This window comes from Sebastes umbrosus, chromosome 11 (assembly GCF_015220745.1).
Source record: "Sebastes umbrosus isolate fSebUmb1 chromosome 11, fSebUmb1.pri, whole genome shotgun sequence".
Lineage (NCBI taxonomy): Eukaryota > Metazoa > Chordata > Actinopteri > Perciformes > Sebastidae > Sebastes > Sebastes umbrosus.
Genome location: NC_051279.1, coordinates 32,761,756 through 32,783,397, shown reverse-complemented (window position 1 = coordinate 32,783,397; position 21,642 = coordinate 32,761,756). Strand labels below are relative to the sequence as shown.

The 21,642-nt window shown below is 41.6% G+C and overlaps 1 long non-coding RNA gene across 1 annotated transcript; it reads left to right on the top strand.

Annotated features, from left to right (window-relative positions):
• Positions 1-2,905: 2,905 nt before the first annotated feature.
• Positions 2,906-10,426, top strand: LOC119496883. Its single transcript, XR_005208836.1, has 3 exons — positions 2,906-2,916; positions 3,323-3,328; positions 10,276-10,426. It is a non-coding gene; the product is annotated as an uncharacterized LOC119496883 (long non-coding RNA).
• The last annotated feature ends 11,216 nt before the right edge of the window (positions 10,427-21,642 follow it).

Genomic DNA, 21,642 nt, shown 5'->3' with positions numbered 1-21,642 from the left:
CCGCGGGGCCGGGATCCCGCCTCAGCCACCGCGTGCCGGCCCTCACTTTTATTGCGCCACAGAGATTTGCTAGCACCCTCTGACTCACACGTGCGGTAGACTACTTGGTCCGTGTTTCAAGACGGGTCGGGTGGGTTGCAGACATCGCCGCAGACACCTGGCCCCTTTTACGTGGGCCGAGCCTCGCCCTGGGGGTACGACGCGGCTGGGGCGCATTGAGGACAGTACGCCCCGGTGACACTTTGTCCACGGCCCTGGGAAGCACCTTCGCCCCGAGCCTTTCCAAGCCGACCTAGAGCCGGTCGCGGCGCACTGCCTCGTATGCGGGACTCCCCAGCCTGCCGTGTGTCGCTCACACCCTCCAGCTGGCTGTTAACGAGGGTCTTTTGGCACAGAGAAGTACTCGTATCGGTACTTGGTATCGGCACTCGGTATCGCAAAGTACCCAAACGTAAGAACTTGTACTTCTACTTAGTCTGAAAAAAGTGGTATGGGTGCATCCCTAATAACAATAATCCTGAAAATCCCGCTACAATACCAACATCCTTAATAGCAACCAGAGGGCAACTCCAGGGTCTGAGAAGTGAAGTCAATGCTGAAGTGCCTTAAACTTACATTCTCTCTAACAGCCAGCAGGGGCGACTCCTCTGGTTGCTAAAAGAAGTCTGGTTGTATAGAAGTCTATGAGAAAATGAGCCTACTTCTCACTTGATTTATTACCTCAGTAAACATTGTAAACATGAGTTTATGGTCTCAATCGCTAGTTTCAAGTCTTCTTCAATACAGCATGATGTTCATTTAGTAAGTTATGGTCCCATGTAGAGTCAGACAGACCATAAAGCAGGGGATGCTTTAGGGTGGGGCTACCTTGTGATTGTCCGGTCTTAGAACTTTAACTTTTTCACAGTGTGTTTTCAGTTCATGAAAGTTAAGTAGTTGCCTAAAAATTTCTTGTTCAGCGTTTGGTTGTATCTTAGCTTAGCTTCACCCTCTCATGTTACTTCTGGTTGCAAATAACCAAGATGGCGACGGCCATAATGTCGAATTCGAGGCTTCAAAACAGGAGTCCACTAACCAATGGGTGACGTCACGGTGACTACGTCGACTTCTATCTATGATAGCAACACTATTGCTGCTGGCACCAAAAAAAGGCTATAAGAAGCTAAGAAATCTAGCTTTAAATCAAAGACGGACATCTCTCCTGACGTATGCTATACAGGTATTGTGTTGCATGTGGTTGTATGCCATTGGCAAGACACAGGAGCCATGACAAAGTGTGCTCCAGAACAAAAACAAAAAAAAGTACTGACCTCACCAAGAACCTCACCAAGTATCGTCAGCTTCCCTGAAATGATGGCTGACCTAACTGTACACTTTGGGCACGCTCACGTGTGCTGTTTTGTTGTAAGAAAAGTGCTGCCTCAACCATATTTTGTGCTGATAAAAAAATCTTGTCATGCATTGCTCACTTTGTTTCCATAACGACCAGTCAGCTGCATTTGCCACTAAACAGTATATTTAACTCTCCAACACTTAACAGAAACTCCCCTAACGCAGCCAATGTGTTCCCATAAGGATCCCACTACAAACTTTCCTTCACTCCTTTTTTCCTTTTTCAGCTTGTTGTTGTGTGAAACCTTTGCTGTGAAACCTCAGTGATAAGCCACCTCGTAAAAACAATGGTGAAATTTTGTATTTTTATAAGTTCTTCTTTTTGAAAATGAGTTATAGTCATGGTCAAACATGTGAATGCTAACAGGTAGAGACCCTGATGTTCAAGTTGTTTTATGTGCTTGCTGTTAAAGGAATAGTTTGCCTTTTTCTGTAACACTTGTATTCACTTTCTTGCAGAGAGTTAGATGAAAAGATTGACACCACTCATAGTATTGATCTTCTTCTCTAACTCTCAGCAAGAAAGCAAAGAAACACATTTCTCAAACTGTTGAACTATCCCTTTAAAGTTAGCTAATTTCATTAGTTAGTAGATCACCAAACCAAAACTGATTTAAAGATCATTGAGCTTTCTATTGCTTGGCTACGGTACTTTTAATCTTTGAAATGTGTGACTGTTTTTACACAGTAAAACTGTCAACTACTGAACAGAAAGCCCGGTCTCACCAAATGGTGTAGCCGATGTATGACACAAAGTCATTTCACGTGCAATCACAACGCCGCTCTTGCTTTTGGGGTGACATTTCACGCCATGTAATCTGTACTGACTGCCATGTGAATATGCTAGCCTGAGAGCTAGTGAGGGAGAATAACAAGAGACACTAGATAGGAAGAATAAGTGACGTAGTATAAAAAGTGAGAAACGACCAGCCCGTTCTCATTCCCAGGGCATCAAATACCGATGCTATGTCACCGTCGTTGCCGTGTGATACTGCCGCACAAGGCACCCTTTAGCGCCGGTGTGGGACCCACTGGGCATTCCATTGACTACAATGTAAACCAATCCGCGGCAACAGTAAACGCATGCTGGGAGTGCGCTGGGAGTGTGGTGATGTAGTTTAAAGAGCGAAAAGAGACACACTTGTACTTGTACTTATGTTACGTTGTTTATGTAAGTAAATTACTTAGTTTATGTACTTATATTAAGCCCAACCATGATGTATATTAAACAACACACGAAAAGCTGCTTCACAACGTTAACCCCGTGGTGTGAAATGAGCTGAAAATGCATCATCATTACACGCGGAATGTCCTTAAAATGGCGTGCTATTTATACGCCTTCCCATGAGATCAGGTTGGAGAACACCAGTGACTTTCCTGTTGACTCAATCTATCTACTCCAAGTTCCAACATTTATTGTTTTACACTCCAAAAAACATAAATAAAAGGGATTACTTGTATGGGAGTCAGTCGAATCTTTTTTAATAAAACATAAAAAGTCAAATGATGTATGTTTTAATTCCTGTAAGAAATAAAGTTGAGCAAAAGAGGAATCGTAGAAAGCCAAGAATCTACATTACTCCCTCATGTTGTTGTCAGATCTACTGAGGCCAGATTAGGTGTAGACTTATGTTTGTCATGAGGAAGGAATAAAACATTCTGTAATGTCAGACTGTAAACTAAAGCGTCTAATTTATGCTGATCACAATATTATCATTTATTCTTCTAGCAGAAAGAAAGAGGCTTCTGAAGTGATTGATGGCTCACTCATCTTATTCTTTCTTTCATTTAAAAGCTTCCACATTGCTCCATCTCCTCTCCATCTTTATTTCTGTTGGCAGGCATGGCCTCGTTCTCCCTGAACATCTTTCCTCTCTCACAAGGAGGCTCATTGTCCGTAGAGGAGAAGGTTGCTTTATGGTCCATACAGAGACAAGTGGCAGAAGCACATTCCAGAACTTATTGGGACCCATCACTCCACATCTGCCGGGTATGTTTGCACTATTTGACTGCTGGGGTCACTTCACTTTAAATAAAAGTGTAAACAGAAGTTGCTCTTTCTGTTCTCTAGATGTTTTCACTGCATTCTCATATTTCCAAACATAATCACATTCTTGTAATAACAACATAAAATATGAAACCATGGCACCCATTTCTATTGTGCCAAAGCCAAACGTGGAAGAAAAAGCACTTCCGAAAGTGAAACGTCTTTCGTTGTCACTCTCCTCGTTGTGTCTTTACTGAAAGCATCTTCCATTCATCATTTCTGTGTGGTTCTGGCTCTCCTTCCCTTTCTCCTCCTGTCTTGTCTGTTTTGTCATTTGAGATTGTGCAGGAGTCTGTAGTTCCTCTGAGGCAGGAGGCCTTCTGGGAAATAGAGTTCTGAAGGCTCTAATCCACTTAAACCGCAGCTTTATTTTGTATGTGTGTGTGTGTTTGTGCAGTGACTACGTGACAATGTTTCATGGCCCACTATGATAAAAATAGAAAAGTAATAAAGCTTTATAAAATAAATGGAAGCATATGTCGAGCAAATGCACACAGTGTGCTGCCAGCTTCTGGCCAAACTCATCCGTCCTGTGTGGGGTTGATGTTGATGCAGTGCTGAAATATACAGCAGCAACATTATTCTATATCAGAACCAGGCTAACCTGCACACTGTCAGACAGCGAGGGAATCTTCAGTGATACAATGAACAATGTTCATCCATTTTGTCATATAGTAGTTTACAAATGCAATAAAAGCTGCTAAAATGTCTAAATAAGTAGTCTGACTTTCTAGGGAGAACAGGGGGCTTTTTTTTCATCCTAAATTTATATTTTATTTCAGTCTTTCTTTGCCGTATAGTTACATGAAAAAGGTAGTTTAACCAAGTAGTTTTTCTTCAGTTTCAGTTCACAACGATAACCACGTGTTTAAAACAGCGACCGTTTCACAATGTGCGCCTGTTGCTGGTGCTCTCCAACAGTCATATCATGTTGTTTTGGGAGTCATTGGCAAACAACCTATTCTGTCGTTTAGATACAGTATGAAGACGTGTTGAAAGAACACAATGAGACTAATCTTTTTATTGTCAGACTAAGAAAAAACACTGAAACATTTGAACACATTGTTGTTTCATGAAGGACACCGTTCACCCAGTTCAAACTGGGAAGCTAGAGGTTAGCCTGGTTCCAGACAACGCCCTCATCTCAGATTAGAGTCGTCACAGATTCAAATAGTTCTGATGATCTGATGTTCTGCCTATTGATGGATGCTAATGGGAACAACTTGGGGTTCAGTGTCTTGCCCAAGGACACTTCGACATGTGGACAGAAGGAGCCAAATCGCCAACTCTGTGATTAAACAAAATAACCCTCTCTTCAACAAGAAATCGTTGAACATGAACACAATGTCAGGCTGAATTACTGAAAAGACACAAAATGGCAATTCAGTCTGATTATCAGGTACAAATAGGTTACATCACCACTATGTAATGTGTTTGTACGTCGGTTTGAAACTATGTAAAACAATTACACTGCAGAAGCAGAGAATTTACCAACTTTTAGATCATAGATCACATTTTGTTACCTATGATTCGAGGCTTTGGGGGTTGTCCTCTCTTTTTTCAGCTAGAGTTGCTCCTCTATAGGGAAGCCCAGTGACCTCCGCCCTGACCACAAAACCCTGCAGTAACTGCCTGGGTAAACTGCTCGTGGAAGTGGCAACAAATCCGTGGCACCCAAATTCCACAGGGCGTATCCTGCACTTCCAGCTCACTGCTGCTAGTTTGGTATAGCTTCTTCCTCACATACAGTGTGAAGTCTACTACATCTACCCCGAGCAAAGTGAGCTTTGCAACGTAAAGAGACTGCAGATTGCAAGACTACATTTTGCATTTTGCACCCTCTCTGCTTTGGTGGGCTACTGTAACATGAATTTGACCCTCTTGCTATTTGAATTACGAGTTATCTGGAGTAATTCCAAGTACACATTTATTTCCTTGTCTGGGTGTATCTTCTTTGGATCAGCTTCTCCACATTTTGCTACTCTCAGACAACCTGCTCTTTATGTTGCGGATGCAGGGGATTTGACATTTCAAATAAATCTCGGTCTTTAGCTCCTCTATGATATCATTATGTTCAATGTTGACTGTGAGACCCTGTAAAGGTATCTGGAGGAAAAATATATCCATATAGACAGAGGGACGTTTAAACCAGTGCACAAGTATCTGAACTTTTTTTGCCAGTATAACTTCATATTTTTCCTGATTTTTTTTAACAGAAAATGATTGTTGCACAACCACAATCTGGCTGCAACCTTGTGATATACTGTGTTGCATTTGAAAAAAGTTCTCAGGCCATTCGGTGATATAGTGATACAACTTAGAGCCTTTAGAGACACAACACTCACAGCTGTATTACATTCCCACCAATTTTATATTAAATCACCAACTCTGAAATCAGATACGGTTCTAACCTGAACCTCTCTTACCTGTTGGCACAGTATCTTGACCAAACAAATTCCTCCAGTATGTGTCCATGACAAATGTATCTCATACACATGCACACAGGAATCTGAACTGGCTAAAGAGCAGAAGGCTGGAAGCCAAGTTAACACTCTGATACAAAAGAAACGTGACCTCTCCACAGGGACGACTGATCCACAAGTAAGCTTCAAGTGTTATTGGTCCTGTAAAATGACCAATACAGCAGAGTGAGGAACACTCAACATTCCTCAGTCACTCAGACTGTGCAGACGGTCCTGTATGTTAAATTTCCAACCACACTCCTGTGACTGATGCCCCTTTTTCCATTTGAGCCACTGCCAGTGTACAATTCTGCTCACATTATAAAAAGAGGCAGAGATGCCCATACCAATTCAGTTCTGTGCTTAAAAACGGGATATTCTGATTTGCTACCCAGGCCACAAGGTTTTTGCACAAATAAACTGTGGGAGGAACTGGGACACAGACCTCATGCTTTTAAGCTATACAATATGGTACAGATCTTCAGGAGATTTCACTCACATTTGGTTTGTTTATACACCACTTTTGCAGTTAGGGTTCATAAAAATACTCAGGCTGCTCTCATACACCGTTCGTAGCTATACCTACGAAAAGTAATGCACTGTATCTGTGTATATCCCAAGAAATCAATTTGAATGTAATCCACGTAACCATGAACGAGGATGTATAAAGAGCGACAAATGCCGCGTGTGGAAGATGTCGGGGTGGATGGGCGGGTCAAAAAACACCGGACTTTTGCCCAGGAGACCAGTGTCTGTACCCCGTGTGAAACCAGAAGTCAACGTTGATTTGTCACGTAATTCCGTACTTAAGTTACACCACTTCTGGAGTTAGTTTAACCCAAACCACAATCTTTCCTAAACCTAACTAAGTAGTTTTGTTGTCTAAACCTAACCAAGTCAATCTTTTCCTAAACTTAACTAACTAGCTTTGTTGCCTAAACCTAACCAAGTCAATCTTTTCCTAAAGCTAACTAAGTAGTTTTGTTGCCTAAACCTAACCAAGGTGATCTTTTCCTAAACCTAAGTAGTTTTGTTGCCTAAACATAACCAAGGTGATCTTTTCCTAAACCTAACTAAGTGGTTTTGTTGCCTAAACCTAACCAAGTCGATCTTTTCCTAAACCTAACCAAGTTGTTTTGTTGCCTAAACCAAACCAAGTCGATCTTTTCCTAAACCTAACTAACTGGCTTTGTTGCCTAAACCTAACCAAGTCGATCTTTTCCTAAAGCTAACTAAGTAGTTTTGTTGCCTTAACCTAACCAAGGTGATCTTTTCCTAAACTTAACTAACTAGTTTTGTTGCCTAAACCTAACCAAGTCAATCTTTTCCTAAACCTAAGTAGTTTTGTTGCCTAAACATAACCAAGGTGATCTTTTCCTAAACCTAACTAAGTGGTTTTGTTGCCTAAACCTAACCAAGTCGATCTTTTCCTAAACCTAACCAAGTCGTTTTGTTGCCTAAACCTAACCAAGTTGTTTCCTGTGAAGATGGAAGTTTATTTTGAAAAGACTGTATGCATGTAACGAGCTGAAATTGACACATGCATCAAATGTTGCTGAACATTCGTAGGAAAACGCATGAAAAATGAGGAGTAACTTTTCGTAAGATATCATACGAACCGTAAAAGGTTAAGTTGCAATACTTTTCTCAGGCTCACATCTTATAGTTTAGTAACTAAACTTTTATTCAGGTTTTATTATGTTTAGAATATGTAGAGTAGTTGACACCGACCCACAAGACTGGAATGTTTAAAAGACAGTTGTAGCTGAAAATCCTGGAGTAAAACCTGCTGCAGAGAATCAATCTTCCAACAGGGCGCTGACCCCGAACACACAGCCAAGGTCGAGGCCGAGCCCGAACCTCAGCTGAACTGAGAATGTAGACGAGGCCTTGACAATTTCATTACGCTCATTTTTCTCATCCAGTGACATGGAGATGGAGCAATTTAGTGCAGCAAGTAAAGATTGCAGGCAAAAATTGCTGTGTCCAGATGTGCAAAGCTGAGATTATTCAACACAGGCTCACAGCTGTAATTGCGACCAAAGGGCTCTAACAATTTTCTCATCATATTCAGATAGAAGAATATTTTGGCTGAAGTGTTTATGCTACCGCTTCACTCTGCATCACATTGTCCATAACCACACACTGAAAGCCTTCCGCTGTCAGCGAACAACTATGACTGTCACACTTTGTACTTCATGCTTACCAAATGCAAGTCTTAAAGCTGAACTAATCTATACTTTTTATATCAGCAATGGATCAAATGTGTAAAAGGGATTGCTCATAGTAAAAAAGAAATCCCCAACTCTGCAGTTTCCCTCAGCTCTTCTGAACCTTTTAGCATCTTAAAGCTCATTGTTTTGTTTTTTTTGGACCACAAATCCATTCTCATCAACCTCGTTTCCAACAGCAGGCCGCTGTTTCAACTCTAGCTGTCCAATCACAGACATACAGAGGTTTGTATGCTAACAAACTATTTATACTAAGTATGACGTAAAATTGAGAATGTCGTGCCCTCCGACTGCATAGTATGTGTATACTAGATTAACAAGAGTTTCTGAGTATGACACGTGAGCTTACTCAACAACCCCCAAAATGCATTGCGTCTCTTCAGACTGTGCAATGGCGGACTGCGAGGCAGACAGTTCTGGCACCAGCCAGCAACAGAGCGCGTACAAATGGATACAATGTGGGAGCTCACATATACAGTATAATGTACTGTAGAAAAAATATTTTACACTAAAATATTTAGCCTTAAAAAATACTGAAAAATATTAATTTGAGTGGAAGAGTTAATCTGCCTCTGTGCGTCGTAATCAGAGCTTCTCCGTGCTTTGTTGACATAGCCGGGTCCGCATGCCTTTTAGTGCATGTGAGAGTGCCCCGCTAGCTAGCTCACGGCCGCCGTTTGCACTGCGCTCAAAAGGTAGTTACAGCTGATAATGCCATCCCGACCAGTGGCGTCATTGTGGAAGCGTAGCACCCACCCTCCATCCTCCGTCGCCATGTTGAGAGCTGTGCGGAGGCAATAGAAATGCTCCCAATCTTGCATTTAGCACCTTTAATTTAGTAAGCAGTATGCAGTACGTAATGATTGAGCGTGTAGTATTCAGTATGTTAGTATGCAATTTCGCACAGAATTCTATCTGCACCAAACAGTAGCTTCCATCTGAGCGAAGAGTTCAGTTGCTGTACTACCTTTTATTGTCTCCTGGACGAACGCTTTCCTCAGTGAGGCAATGATAAACAATGAATCACATTGACATTGCTGATTTTGCCTTGTCCCTTTTTTTTTATTGGCTCAAGACCAGTACCAGTCAAAAGATATATACTTAACAAATCTGTGCAGCCGGGGTTGCATTCGTAGTCAAACATTGACAGTGGTGATTCATATGGAACACATAGTTGTTGTTATGAGCGATGGAGGCCGTCCAGCTGCCTACAGAGCAAGAAATGTACAAGCTCATCTGGTCAGAAACCGCAGCGTTGTTACTCTCCACAGCTAAAACCATCTCTCTCTCGCTCTCTCTCCCTCTCTCTCTAACTCTCACACACACACGCACGCACGCGCACGCGCACGCGCACGCGCACGCGCACGCGCACACACACACACACAAGACAAATCTCACACATAAACAAATAGATGCACACACACACACACACACACACACACACGCACAAATCACCCCCACTTGCTCACATGCACGCACAATTAATGCTGATATAAATCAACTGCCCAATTTTTTTTGTTGGAGCGCAGAACAATTTTTTTTTCAGAATTTCCACAAAATGATCTGCTGTAATTTATGGTGTGTTTTCCACCGAGGGGAGTGATACCGGGTTCTGGGCTGTAAACGTTGCTCTGCCATGTTTATTTTCATTTCATTTTGTTCTGCCTCTACTAACACTTTACCTTGGTGATTTAAGGAGGCTGAAAGTGGTGTTGGAACACAACCAGCTGGCAATGTGTGTGTGTGTGTGTCTGTGTGTAAAAGTGTGTGTCTGCATGCGCATGTCCTCTAAAGTAAGCTACTGAATCCTCTTCTGGTCTACGTTACTCTATTCTGTTTGTAACACTGTGCACCTGTCATCTCACCATGTGCTGATTGATCTGAATATAATTAATAACATGTTCTTAAATGGTTGATTACAATTATACAACTTTGCAGTTCTTAAGAGGTCAAATCTATGAAGAGTAAACCCACCGTTATGATGTCACTAACAGACCACTTCTTTTAGCTGGTTGCTGTTGTTGGATAAATTTATTCTCTACAGAAACTCATAGAATATGTTTTGTAAATACTGTGCAATATTGTATATGTGATAATTTGCCACTTTTTATTTGTGCATTTTGATAAGATAAGATAAGATAAGATAAGATAGGATATTCCTTTATTAGCCCCACAATGGGGAAATTGGCAGTGTACAGCAGCAAAGGGGATAATGCAGAAAACAAGAAGCATCGTTAAAAAACAAAAAGCAAGATACAACACAGTGCAAAAAGCAAAACAAAAGTGAAACAAAATATGAACAATTTAAATAGAAGGAAATATAAAAATAGGAACAATATAAACAGTGTTGACTATTACCAGACTATTAACACAATTGTACAAGTGGAAAAATGATATTACACAGTGACAATGAAATTCCACCTGAAAATATTGCACAGTATGAATTACACCTGAGTAGTATTGATATTGTACATATTGTGGTTGGTTTCTTTTGAGAAATTGCATACATACAAGCCTGCATGTGTGTATGTCAACAAATATGTTAAATAATGCTTCTAATATTGAGTGAAAGTGTGAAGGTTTGAGAATAAGTGAGGATTTGCAAATGTTCTAAATCAAATATCCAGAGCATTAATATAGCAGCAAACAACTATTGTCTATGTAAAGATATAGAGGAGTAATGTCTACCTGAGCAGAGAATGAAGTTGCTCTCCCTCTGTGGGTGTTGTACTCGAGTTTCGACATGCTTTGTTGACATAGCCGGGCCGGCCGCGCATGCTTTTAGTGCATGTTTGTGCATGTGAGCGTGCTTGAACTGGCGAATGCTGCTCTGCACCGCGCTCATACAGTACTTACAGCCGGAACGACGGCGTCATCGCGGAAGCGTAGCCAACACCCTCCGGTTCCACCTCAGGTTAACACTGTTATCTCTGTCATGTTTTGCTGTTAGCACCATCAGCTGTGAGCCGTCAGCTCACCGTCTGCCATGTTGAGAGCCGTTGAGAGGCAATAGAAAGGCTCCCAATCTCATATTAAGATCCCTTGAAGTCATTCTTTGCTTTTACTATCCTAATAATAACTTTGTGTAACAATGAGACAGTGTGTCAGTCTGTTTCACAAAACGTCCCGACTCTCCTACCATGTCTCCGGCACTCAGCCCCAAGACCAAGCCTTCCTACTGAAGACGTAAGTCTTTAAAAACTTCTCAAAAATATATAGTTTCATCTTTTAAAAAGGCTCGGTAATTTCCTCAAACAGCTGGGCACTGTAGTTTTTGGCAAATATTACTCAAACAGGAGGAAATTGTATTTTTGTTGGGGACTATTTTCAACGGCGGATTAATACACATTTGGTGCTCTAATGATTACATACAGCAGCAGGACGGTGTATGTGGGATGACTCAAAATAAACTCCAGCGTGTGTTCATGGTATTGAAGGAACATGTCATCCTGTGCAACAGTGTGGCTCGCTGCTGTGTTTTTAATAGTTTTTAGACAATAATGGAGCTCTATGGCAACAGAGGAATAAACTATGGACTTGTTGTCCAGGTCAACTCATTTTTTTTATGTTTCTGATTATGATAAAGTTTCATATCTTGTGAATGCAGTACTGTAAATATGTAAAGATGACATGACTGCTGACTTGCAGTCCACTCAGGGCCCAAACCCAAAATTTGAAGGACTTTTGCACGGTTCAACAGGTAGAAGAAAGAGTTCATTAATCTCACACACACTGTACGCTGCCAGCTGCCACTCAGTCAGTCAGTAATAGTCGCTCATCAGTCAGCCGGTCAATCCTTCATTCTGTCAGTCACGTTAGCCAGCCTGTCAGCACCCAACTAGCCCATCAGCTAGCCAGTTAACCAAACAACTGGCAAAAAAACAGCCAACCAGCCAGTCAGTCAAATCAGATTCCGTCATACCGGTTAAGACTAGTTTTCCTAAAGGAAATCTGATTAAGCACGAAATAGAAAGCGTGCATGAACCACGTGTGGAACGTATACACGCACCTAAATGTGTGTGAGTCAATGGAGGGAGATATGTATCTGTGTGTGTGTGTGTGCAGGCAGATCCCGGAGTTATTTTCTGTAATACCCCCAGTTTCATTTCAGGTTTGGTTTGGGTCCAGGTGGTTGGCTTTAATGTAGTCCAGATGGGAGACGCAGAGCGGAGAGTGGCCAGATTTTTTTCCAGAGTTTCGGTCGAACCAGGGCTTTGCTAATAAAAGCAGAGGAGATTTTCACAGTTCCGCAGACAAAACCTCGCATTCTAATTCTCCAGGGGGAACGGAGAGCGAGCGAGACCGCAATGTTATACTTTGTTTTTATTAAAGGGGGTGATTGACAGCTTGGAGGGAATTTTCCAGCATTAAACCAGGGGTCTTATTGGAGAGGACAGAGCAGAGAGCACAGGGACCTGGCGAAGCAAAGCAACGCTCTGGCAAGCTGCTACTGACTGAAGGCTTGGCTCCTCTTGTTATTCTCTCTTTCTTACCATCTACTTCTTTCTCTCTAGTATCTATTCATAACTGAGGAAAAGATTGCTGCAGTCTGTACCTGCTCCTCCTCCTCATCGCCCCTCCTCTCCTCTCTATGGCTAGTTCACTCATTCACTTCTTCTGTAGTTATTTCCTGTTTTCATCTTGTTGATATCTTGTCTTGTGCCTAATAAGTGTGTCTACGGTGCTTTGTTTTTTCACTCTGGGGAGGGCAGCATGTGTTCATTATTGGATCTGTACTCGCCTGCTTAGAGGCTAATAAAACCTAAAGTGCCTCCTGATTCACTGAGCCTGTAAAAGGATGAAACACTTGCAGCCTGGTGTGTGCGCGTGCCTTCATACATGCACCATAGGCACCTCAGGGTGTGTCCCAACCTCCATCTATCTCAATATCCATCTATCACCAGCCCAGATCAGGTAGAAAAGTCTGCCTAAAGTCACCCAGTGGTTCTCACAGTTGACAACTTAATACAGGAATGGAGGAAGAGCTCAACATCACCTGCAGTTACCAGATATATACTGTTTTCTTTTGGTTGCTAATATTTCATGCGTCTCCATTGATTGTCAGCTGGCGGTCACTGAGCCTGTACTTGGTTATGGTCTGGCTCTGTTCTCCATCCCTGACAGCACAGAGCTGTTATGTCAAATGTAAATCTCTTTAGCACTGTATAGTATTCCAATGTATGTAAAATATGCATTCAGTTTTCTCAAAATACCTTTGGTGCTTTCCACTTTACAGTAGATTAGTATGGTTAGTGTTTGGAATATTGTGTTTTTCAAGGTTTAAATGTGTACATTCAGTTAATTATACTTTTTCTAAATGCACAGTTATCCAGCTGTACGTGTGCTGCGCCTGGTTCTGGTTTGGCTTCGGATCAGAATTGGTGCCCTTTGGTTTCCCCTTGCAATTTTCAACATATGGGACCCCTGTCCAGATTGCACATGTGAAACGATGGCAACGGCACAGCAGCCGGTGTCAACATCAACGCTCTGAGAATTAACGTTTATGCAATCAATCATTGGCCCATTATTTGATTAGTGCTTATTTTTCTTCCATTTCCTGTTTCTTCAGCGTTTTCCGGTCAATTTCCTCATGCTACCATTGTCCCCTTTCTGTCACTTTCCACATTGGCTGTTTGTTAATATCAGACTGTTCAACCAAAAAGAGTATTTAAGTAATTGTTGCTCTTACATCAAACCTATAGCCAGAAAGCTGAAATACAAAAAGTTATAAACATACAGTATATGCGACATATAGCATTTAACAACACACTGTAACCGTGCTAGCGGCTCTGTGCGGCTGTACTTTGGTACATTGGTGCTTTGAGCTGAATACTAATGTCAGCATGCTAACATGCTCACAATAACAATGATAACATGTTGATATTTGACAGGTATAATGTTTACCATGTTCACCATCTTTGTTTAACGTGTTAGCATGCTATCATTTGCTTATTAGCACTACATTTGGTCATAAACCCAAGTATGGGGCACCCCTGTAGCTCACCTGGTGGAGTGGGTGCTCCATGTACCAAGTGAGAGAGTCCTTACTGCATCGGCCCGGGTTGGAATCCAGCCTGCGGCCATTTGCTGCATGTCGGCCCCTCTCTCTCCCCCTTTACTGTCTATGTATGAAATGACTGAATTGAAAAGTGACGCTGTCCCAGCCTATTGCAATCCTTTAATTCTTAAAGGTTTTAGTGCTAAAATGCAGCAACAGAAAGTTTTCTGATCCGGCGGTCCGGGATAGAAATGAAAATATGAGTGTTTTTCTCGTTTCTGCCACTTTGGATGTAATCCAATAAATAAACTATCAAAACGTACACTGACCATGTACCTTCAACGCTACAGTGACTCACTATCGCCTCTCGAGGTACAAGTGGTATTACAAGACAGGACGGGCCGGGGTTATCTGGTTAGCATGCTCATTCAGTAGATATCTCTGCAACACGATACATAGACATCTTTGACGTAATGTCAACACTGTAACCTCTTCACATTCTGCTGATGATTTTAGTTAAATTGTTAAAATGCTTTAAACTAAAACTCTGGCTAGATCTTAAACATTGCATCTTTAAGTCATTTTCTCAGCAACAATTCTGTGGTTCTCAAATGTGAATATTTGCTGGTTTTATTGGTTCCATCATAGTAAACTGAATATATTTGAGTTTTAATATATCAACTTGGGCTTTGGGAAATTGTGATGGACATTTTTCATTATTTTCTAACATTTTAACAGTCATAAAAGATTTAATGAATCATACATTTATAAAATACAAAGTAAAGGACACCGGTAGTCCTTTGAACCTTTGTAGTTTTGGTCTCTTGGTCATTTTCTCTTCGCTCAGAAGGGTACATTTTCCAGACGGACATTAATACTGAGTCTAGACAGTCACTGTAAGCTACCAGTGAGAAATATTATAAAAGAGGGGAAACCAGAGGAATAACAATGGAGGAGCACAACGGGGAAACAATCACTGGCTCTAGACAGAACATCAGCTTTCCATATCTGGCCACATCACCCTCAACCACAAGATTCAGTGCATGGAAAGATGCCTGGAAACAACAACTGGCCTTTTAAATTCAGGATGTGTTCAGGACACAAAACATCATGCAAGTCTTACAACACAAAGGTGTTACTCCTTATTGTTCTCAGCTGCTGTGTCTAGAGCTCTCCAGTCCAGTGCCCTACTGTCATTATCAAGTGTTATTGTGATCCTGTAGGTGACTGAATATAAATGATGATCACATGAGTGATGAAAACTTGGTGTTCTTTCAGGAATAAACACATTTGTACATTGTAGAGGTCGACTGATGGTGGATTTTTAAAGACCGATATAATAACGATAATTTGGAGCAGGAAAAAGCCGACAGCCGATTAATCTGCAGCAGCCTACTCAGCTACTTTTGCATGCATTTTTTTGTCACTCCAAATTTAATAATTCGTAAAACAATATCCTGAAGTATGATTTGGTTGATTACATTGTTGGAATATGTTCTATTTATTTGCAATGGGCGATGTGCTGTCTGTGGCTGACAGTATGACTGGCCAGGATAACTTCTGTTGCGTATCTCGTACGTTGTTAAATGCCACTCTTACAAACCATTCATGTTTGTGCATATTCCCGGGGCAAGGATTAAGTGTGCGATTTTCATGAATGGATGGTTATGTGTAAGGGTGTGCGATATGACAATATTAGATCGGGAACGATTAAAATGTCTCTACGATCTGCCTTTACAGCGAGATCGTAGAACCGTGCTACAGTGTACATTCTACCAGCTGCCGTTGCTGGTAGTTTCAAGAAGGCGGCGCACGCCAGATCCATCGTTCACAAACTGGACGAATTGGAGCTCCAGAAGGCAGCTAACAAGTCTGTCAGGGACTGCTGCGTGATGTTAATAACAGAGACCTGGCTTCACCCGCTGATACCCGACGCTGCTGTGCAGCTAGCAGACCGCATGGTCCACCGCCTGGACCGAAGCAAAGACAGTCAGAGCAACAGGGGACGGACTCTATATTTATTTGCATACTGGCTAGTGTACAAACAGCCGAATCACTGACAGTCACTGTTCCTCTGATTTAGAGGCTCTGTCAGTTACAGTATGTGTCGACCCTTTTATCTGCAGAGAGAGCTGACAGTAGTAATTATTACGGCTGTCTATATTCTGCCTGTGGATCTGTGTCTAATAAACTACCTGATTTACAATTCAGTTCCTTTAATGTTATGTAGCAAGAGTGCACTTTACTTGAGTGTTGTTGTTGTTTACCTTTTGAAACCAATGTTCATTTTGGGATGGGATTTATGCAAAAGCAATTCTTGTTGAATGTTCATACTTTGCAGAATTGCACACTTGATTCAAATCTGTTTGGCCTTAATGATCTGTTATTCTTTTTCCTTATGTTTTATTAGCTTACAGGGCTGTTGTTTTTTTTAAATGGGGAAATTAGTTAGATGGTAATGTTCAGTAACTTGCAAAATTGTCTTTAAAACCAGCATTGAAAAAAAAATTGTGGATCATGATCCTGCCTGAAAGAATCGTGATATGATATTTTTGCCATATCGCCCATCCCTAGTTATTATGTGGCTGGATTATTGGGAGGAGAGAACGCCAAATTGGTACAGTAATCAAGTTAAAGAAACAGTGAATGATTTATTTTCCTCCCTTTCTGCCCGTTGCATTATATATACAAGAGATAGCGTTTTTTTCTCCCCCTCTACCTTGACTTTGTGTATGGAGCCTCCATGCAAAACGGTGATGTACGTCCCCGTGGGACTGGTGGCGGCTGTGCAGCCATCGGCCACAATCAGAGACAGTATAATGATAATGATAGTTTGTAAAATCGATGCCTCTACTTCTAACACATTGATCCACATTTGGACTCAACCTTCTTATTGTATTTACTTGTCTTGGAAAAACACAGTCACATACAATCATAAGGGCTTCATGGTGGTATCCTCATGAGCAGGAAATGTCTTTTTAACAACCAATTAAAGGTGAGCCAGGCTGCTAGCTTACAAGAGGAATGTTTACACAGAGGAGTTCTCTGAAGGGGAGAGAAAGGGGGAGAAAGATTCATCGTGGGGGAGAGAGAGAGAGAGATAGGAAGAGAGCGGAGATAGGAAGAGAGCTGGCGAGCTCAACGAGGTAGAGTCCAGGATTTGGCACTTTCACAGGTGTGCACAACGGGGGGTTGAGGAGGAAGGAGTGTGTGTACATGTGCATGTGTGTGTACGTGTGTGTGTGTGTGCAGGAGTGTGTGGAGCTGCCAAACTGGCCACCTGTCTTTCCCTCATTGTAGTTTTAGTGTTTCCTTTCATCCGGCCCTCAGCAGCACAGCTCCCACTTGGAGCAGTTAGCCTCCTGCCGTGTGTGACTGTGTGTGTGTGTGTGTGTGTGTGTGTGTTTGCGTAGCTCAGGTCCCAGTTGGGTTAGAAAGACTAATGTTCCTAAAGGTGCATTTCGCTCTTTCCTCCACGTTTTTATATCTTTGTTCTTTATGTTTTATTGAGACAGTTGGAGTGGAGGCAGGAAGTTGGCCAACAGGCCGACGGAGCAGGAGAGGACACCAGAGGAAACTCCTGCTCCAATGTCAACAGGAGGTCATGCTTCAGGAAAAGCACTGCTACCTATCCATCTTTAATTAATAGACCTTATTCAGCTGGGTACCATCTGAGCGCAAAAACATGGACGAGTTGGAAAAAAAACAGGAAGTGCTCCTGTCTCCTCCACTGATTCTCATGTTATGACAGTTGAAAAATGGAGACATGTCTCGTTTATGCTTTTGAGACTGAGTCCAAGAGTCTGTCTTATTTTTTATTCTTTTTAAACATACTTAAAACTGTGGTGGTTCTAAAAACAAATTTGATTTGAGAATTACAAGATTATAATAATAATGAATTCAAAGCTGCACTAATTCATATGTTTACATTAAGGCTCAACGAACTTAGTGTAATGTGAAAGGGGTTGCTGGTCGTGAGGAATCATCACCTGACTCTGAAGTTCGCCTCATCTCTATGAATTGTTTTTAGCGTCATTCGGGTCATTGTTTTGTTTGTGCTGCTTACTGTTGGTTCACTCTCTTCACTCTGATGATTATTAGTCATTTTCAGTCGCAGCAGAGAGCTGTTTTCAGCAAAAAAAAAGATGTGACAAATGTGATGTGTACACTACCTGCTCAGCACCAAACAGCAGACAGAAAAAGTTAGCAACCAGCTGGTGAACATAGTGGAGCATTTAGAAACTAAAGAGCCAGATATTTCTCTCAGAATCTGGTGGAGACCAAATCAAAGCTAAAAGGAGAGTGAATGTTGGATTTACATTTGTCAGGAGTATGGTTGGAACAGTATGAGATTTTCAAGATACGATAACTAACATCTCAGAAAATATCACGCTTTCACGGTATCACAGTATATGGTATTACACTATTATTATTATTGGTATGTAGTATTAATATAATCAGTTACAATGACGCTTTAAGGAATGCTAACAGAATTACAATAAACAGAATTACAAACCTGATAAAAAAATAAGCATGTAACTATAACATGTTATATAACTGAAGCATGTTAGTTTACATGTTAGCAGCACTATAGCATGTTAAATTAACTGCTAAATAAAAAAATTACATCAACTGTGAGCTTTTAGAATAATGTCCTATGATTATTAACAATTAACATATACTCTATGTGCGCAACATCACAGCCAGGCTGCTCCTGCCTGTACCTTTACCTCACACACACACTCACTAATGTACACAGTATGATGACTGTCAAATTTAGTGCCACGGTATACCTTGATACCAATATACCGTTACCGTATCTCTGTATCTGCTGGATGTTTCTTGTTATTTTGCACTGCATTATACAGCAGCATGTGTGCAACTAGCAGCCAATGCTAGCCAGCAAAGAACAAACAGAGGTGCTGAAACTACATCCACTATAGCATCAAAATGATAAAGAGAGTGTTGAGTGTACAATGAAAAATGAATGAATGTTATGCTGCTATTACAGTACTTTGTGGGCACCTTGACACTAATCCACAGCTGCTAGCTTGGTGCTAACACTCTGGGTTCACCCCTCAAACCGACCACTACGAGCCTACTACCCACAACAACAGCTTGTATCTTCAGTTTCTGTTGCTTCATTAACTTAATGCCAAACTTTATCCTAGACGCCTGCCAGACTCCACGTCATTCAGTCCCATTGACAGGACAGTTTGTGAGGAGGCTCAATGTGCAGAGTGACAGATGGAGTAAAGATGGGAAACAGAGAACATGACCTGCAGTTTCCAATAAAGTTATAGGGAAAAATCAAATTCCCTTTAGAGATGTATTATCAATCCTAATACGGTTCACATGTGCAACAGGAAAATCAATTGGCGGGATAATTACTGTTATTGTTGAGCTCACCAGAGAGCCGTTACGTGATATCTGTGATTAAAATAGATCACAAGTTTGTGTTTTCCATATCGAGGCATTCACTACGTTCTGCCAGCTTTCCGTTATAGTTCAAATATGTTAAATTTCTCCAACACGTCTTCAGGCTACATCCGCCAGCCCCTCTGGCACTGGTACCACCTTTTACTACTTCAGCTATCAGCATCCACATGCCAGATTTCCACGGGGGCATCTTCGTCAGAGACCATTATATTGATAATAAGAGCCGGCCGATCGTCCAACCTCCGGTTCACCTTGGTCCAAAACCGCCCACTTAAACACACCACAGCAGTCTGCCCTCTCAGCTGATCTGTTTTCATCAATGTGAAATACAGAGATCATTAGACAGCTAAGCTATATCACAGATCCGTCTGCTTAGCACAGAGTGTGTGCGCGCATGAGAGTGTGTGACTGCATACGTCCGTCTATCTGTGCATATGGAAGTTCATTGGCGTACGAGTGTGTAAATGGTCATCTGTGTGTGTGTTAAATTGTGTGTGTGTGTGTGTAGGCGTAGGGGGAACCTGATCTGGTCTGTGTGGGAGGAACCGGTTCCTTTCCCCCCCCTCTCTGCTGCTCAGACAGACGGCCTGCTAGAGAGATCAGACTCTCAGACTAACTGGACCAGAAGTCATTAGGACACACTAGACACACAGCGCTTTTTTTCAAAGCTATTGCTTCCTTTTAAAAAACCCTCCGCAGTAAGATTATCTACGTCTCATCGGCTCATAATAGCGCTAAGATCTTTTAAACAAGACGCACGGCGCTTTTCAAACCTTTGTCTCAGGAATCAGCGAGCAGCGGGGACCACTTACACTCAAACTGTGCCCAGAGATTCAGTCTTTTGTTTCCCTGTGATACGTGTGGGGAGGAAAAACCTGCTCTGGCACTTGAATTTAAAGGGCATTTCAAGCATAATATGCTAGAACTGTATTTTGTCTTTGTCTATAAGCGATTCTCCAGGAAGGATTTTGCAACAATCTCATTGTTTGGCTGCCATTCTTCTTCCTCCTAGACTTCATAAAGCACACTATCAACTGTGAAACTATTTTTCAATCTTTATAGTCTCAAATTTAAATCTACACCTCTTCCCCCTTCGTCACCTTTCTGAGTTATTTCGTAAAAGCGAGTGTCCTTTACATGACATCCCCCTGAGGAATAGACAGACACATTAACTCTAAAAACCGACAGCAAGTGTTGGATGCTGTTTATAGATTTGCGGGTGTTTGTGAGATTACGCACACAATAAATCAGCTTTGATTTTCAGGGCAGCGTCCACTAAAAACTGAGTTTTGGCAGTGCGATCAAGTGACGTTTGAATTTTTTGTTGGTTGTTTTTCTTCACCGGGCACTTGTCACATTGTAGGAAAAAGCTTGATAATTGGCACCTCGGTCGCAGAAACAGCTTGTTAGCATTGTTAAAAAATAATTTGGAAACACCAAGCCGGTGCAGCACAGAGGTTAGCCTCCATTAAAAGAATGGCTCATTTACATTTCACTTAATGGTGGAAAATGGCTCGAGAAATACTCCTGTTATGTGGTTTTAAAATGCTGAACTAGGACAAAGTAGACTGTCTTAATAGATTCCAACTCTCTTCAGCCATTTTTGTAATAAAACCTGTTATAGCTAGAAAAGAATCCTAGAAAACTACCAGCATCTCTCTCACATCAGTCATTACTGCGCAACATTTCCAGGTAACCACAACTCTGGTGTCTCTGGAACCAGAGGGGCGTAGAAACACTGCATCTTATGTCTTTAAACAAGTGATTACACTCTATAAAAACAGAGCACCCTGGCCTCGTAGATGGTAATATTACAGCTTATGGTCCGGAAGAAGTGTATAGCAGACAGAGAGAGAGAAAAGCGATTATGAAAAATGTGACAATTTAAAAAAAAAAAAAAGGAAGGGCAGCATTCCACATTGCTAATGCCCTGATCATTTTCCATAAAGGCAGTGGACAGATTCGGAGAAAAACAGAGTAGAGAGATGCTGAGGGAAGGAGGGAAAGAGTGGAAAAGGTAGTGAGAAAAAGGCAGAAGACAAGAAAAGCTAGATTAGATACATTCATACATAC